A 4,100-nucleotide genomic window follows, 5' to 3' on the forward strand; every position below is an offset into this window, starting at 1 on the left:
GAAGAAATATTAGAAATAGATTGGTGTCCTATTCCTCTTTAAGCATAATGAAAAATCGTGTGTGTAAGTAAAGCTGCAGATAGAATCAAAGAGAAACGAGGTTTTGATTTTTGGTTTTTGAGAAAATTATGTAATAAAATTGTGAAATAAAATCTTTCGGTTTCTTCAACTTCTTCAAACTTCTGCTCGATGACATTTCAACTATGAAGAATGAAATAAAATAAGTATAAATATTTGTTGAATATTATCTGTATAAACGACGAATAAATTTCTTAATAAATGATCGAAGACTGAACGAATAAATGAAACTAAAAAAAAAAAAAGGGTGATTTAAAAATAAATGTTAATGAAAAGAAGAAAAGAGAATGAAATTTCAAGTCAATTAAACGAATAATGAACATCGTGGTTTCTTACAAATAAATTATAACTTTCAAAAAAGAATATTGCGAGTTTTAATATCAAATTTCACCGTTCTAATCAACAGAGATATTTCAAAAGGGAAAACAATCAATTTATTTAAAAAAAAAAAAAGAGAGAGGGAAGAAAATAATATTCTGAAAGTAGCACGTTTGCATTATTGGCCCATTAACTGCTCCTGAAATTGACCTCACAAAACAAAATCTCATCATCTTATTAAACCGACCATATACAAGCTTATCTCGTCGAAACCTCGGATCCGAGGCGTTAATCACCGTGTAAGCCTCGCGAAACAAGAAGCATCGTTCCCTAAATGATGCGTCGGCCAATTTTTCACGTGATTCCTCTTCGCGTGATAATCGTTCGTTGAATCAGCTTTTTTCTCACCATCATTTTGACTTGGAACTTTGGTAAAAAAAAAAAAGAAAAAAGAAAAAAAGAAAAAAAAAAGAATGAAAAAGGGAAAAAAAGAAGAACCGAAACCGAGAGAAAGAAAAAAAGGCATCGTGGAAGGGTCGAACCGCTAAGTAGACCCTCTGTAAGGCCGCACGAATTTCTATTAAAAGCGGCAATTAGTCTAAGTCTCGATAAATCTTGATGAGTGATACGCCGACATCAGTCTGCTTGTCAAAGACGCCTGTGGCGAGGGCCACACCGATTTCCAACACCACATTGTTTCCACGGCCGTGCTCGGTGGACGAAAATAGGAGATACGAAGGGATTTCTTCGTTCTGTCGAGTCGCGCAACGAAACACGGGGAGATAGAAGGAAGGTGGTTCGTTGTTATGTTAAAACCAGGTGAGAAACGTGGTAACGCGCCATTAGAATTTTTAATAAGACCATTTAGCGGCTGCCGTTTCGAAATGCCGGCGATTATCATCGACGAGGATGCTTAGAAAATTGTGGGGGTGTTGTGGAAATAACGAAGCGGATCCATTTATAATAAGTTTAGGGAAAATTAAAAAAAGAAAAAGAAAAAGACTTTTGTGACGGAGAGAAGAAAATATTAATTGAAATTGAATGTAGATATATTTTTGTACAATTAGTTTTTGTAGAATTGAGAAGATAGATCTTCTTTGCTTTTTTTTGAAGAATTTGAATCTTGAATTTAAAATTTGAAATTGTCAAAAAATGTAAAGAATAGTAAGAACCTTTTTTGTCAAGATTAAACAGTAAAATATAATAATTTACTGATTTTTTTTTTATCGTTTCATCAATCAGAATATCGCTCTCTGTGAGAGAAGGATTTATATTTTTATTTGCATGAAACGGGCCAAAATGTGATAAATCGCTTGTTTTCCATCGATATCTAGAATTTTTAATTAGATATCTATATTATGCTTCTAAAATAATCTCGTCACAATATCTATTTTAAATATTAGATTTCTATTATTTTTTTTATATATATATATTCTATATTACATATCTTTTATTTTTTGTTATTATATTATTATAAATTACATTTTTATAATTGTATTAGAGATCCAATAATACCTATAATATATTTGATAATTCATTGCAGAAGTCCATACCGAAGTAGCATACCGAATTATCAGAATTCTCCTTGCGTTAATAACTATATAAGTATATAATTATATGTTAAAGAAAAAAAAATATAAAAAAAACAAAGATTATAATGAGAAATAAACTTCAGATGATTAGATTAGAGTCAAAAGCGCCTCATGAAAAGAGTTATTATGCTTATTATGAAATCTTAAATACAAGTCGAAGGCTGTACAAGGTTGTAACGACCTTAAGGTTGGTCATTAGAAAGTAATATTTTCAGTGGAGTTAATGGACTTTGTTAATCATCATTAAATTCACGTAGAAAAACTATTAATTTGGTAAAAATATTTATTCAAATAGGATTACCAAATAACTCAGAAATTTGTTTGTTTTATTACAAACTTGTCATTGTTATGTCATTCTTAATTACCTACTTATCATTGCGAATCATAAAATTTGACTAATAATATACAATAAGGTAGATGATACTCAGTTTGAATTACCCTTATCTAGTTCTACCCTTACCCACACTTCATTTCATTTTCTACTCTACATTTTTTGCGACGAATAATGATTAATGATATTTATTAGATACTCAAAACGTTGAATACAAATTTAAACACACAAGTTAAAGTTAATCGATTGATAATCAATTAATATCAAGATATATTAATAATCTAATCTTTTTTTAAAGTAAAATTCATTCACATGCACGATTTTCAACCCTCTGCTAATATCAGTAACACTTTTCCCCCATCCCCATTAACAAAACAAAAATTCCTCCACCTCCCTTTAACGATGGTCAACATCCGTCATCCACGACACATCCATCAAATCCACGAAACATAAGATAAAATCAGGATCATCCATCGAGAACGCAGAAACGAGCCGTTTTCCTTCAACCATTTGACACCTGCACGCCGTTTAACACGAAAAATCTGCCCCCATTGTGAAATTATCCAAACCGGAGACGGTGCGTCGGATCCGTGGAAGAGGTGTTGCGAACTCTTGTTAGTTCCGTGCAGTCGTCCATGCACCGTAGACAAAACGATGTTTCCGTGTCGGGGGTGGATTCGCATTGTCTAGGAACCGGTAAATTCGGCGTGAACTGCGGTCGAACTGCCGGTAGTCCTGGAAGGACCTCTTATTCGCGGCAGGAGGAGAAAGTTCCCAGATCCAGGGCGGCCAAGGTCGAAGGGGCGAAAGAGTGGAGGAGGACCAGGCTACACGCTATAACGCGGAAGAAATTGATTAGCCGATTTCGTTGGATCGATAGGATCCGTTTTTCTTGTATTGCCCCCTATTGTCGCGGATGACAAGCTCGCTTGCCCCTCGTTGGCCGGTTGTTTCCTCGTTCACGCTCATTTTCAACCAGATTTTCAATCTGTCCAGTCATTTTTGCTCCTTCATCGTTGTTTCTGTGTTTTCTTTTTTTCTTCTTCTTCTTTAATATATATCGTTTTGTGTATATTATTTGAAAGAGGGAATTTTTGGAATTTTATTTTATTGAGCGAGTGTTTTTAAAATGGATTTTATTCGGATTTTTATTTGATGAAAAAAAGGAATTTGATGAAGGAGGATTTTAATCATGAGAAAATATATTTGTATTATTTAAGAATTCTAAAATGTTCTTATTAATCTTCTTATTAATCTGAAGAATAGAAGAAGTTTTATTCTTGAATAAAATTTCAAATCTTGATCCTGTTCGATCGATCAGCGAAAAACTTATTCGAAAACTGGAGAATATTTACTGCCGCCACTGTCTGGAAGTAAAATCATAATGAACGTATGATGGACCGGTATAAATTTTTACGAAGGCCTTTCCACCGAGAACGGCCGCTGCTCTGCCTGTAAATCTTTCTGCACGGTAGCGAAACAGACAGGCAGCGGGAGGTCCTGTGGAATAAGGGAACGCGCGTAATATCCTCGTCTTTAAGGGCAACTTGAAGGACACTTCTCAACGTGAATGCTGTACATCGGTGTGCTGGCTGGTGAATTTACGATGCAACCTGATGATTTGTAATAATTAGTTTATGGAAATGAATAATGCGCAATTCATCTGTGGATGCAAGATATATTGCAAAAACTTCTATATTTCCTGTATCTTTGGAAATGAGATAAAGTTATCGCTGGATATAATTATTTTGTTAGCTTCAAAAAGCATTTCTTTGATGACG

The sequence above is a fragment of the Apis dorsata genome, unplaced genomic scaffold, assembly GCF_000469605.1.
Source record: "Apis dorsata unplaced genomic scaffold, Apis dorsata 1.3 scaffold_88, whole genome shotgun sequence".
NCBI classification, from domain to species: domain Eukaryota; kingdom Metazoa; phylum Arthropoda; class Insecta; order Hymenoptera; family Apidae; genus Apis; species Apis dorsata.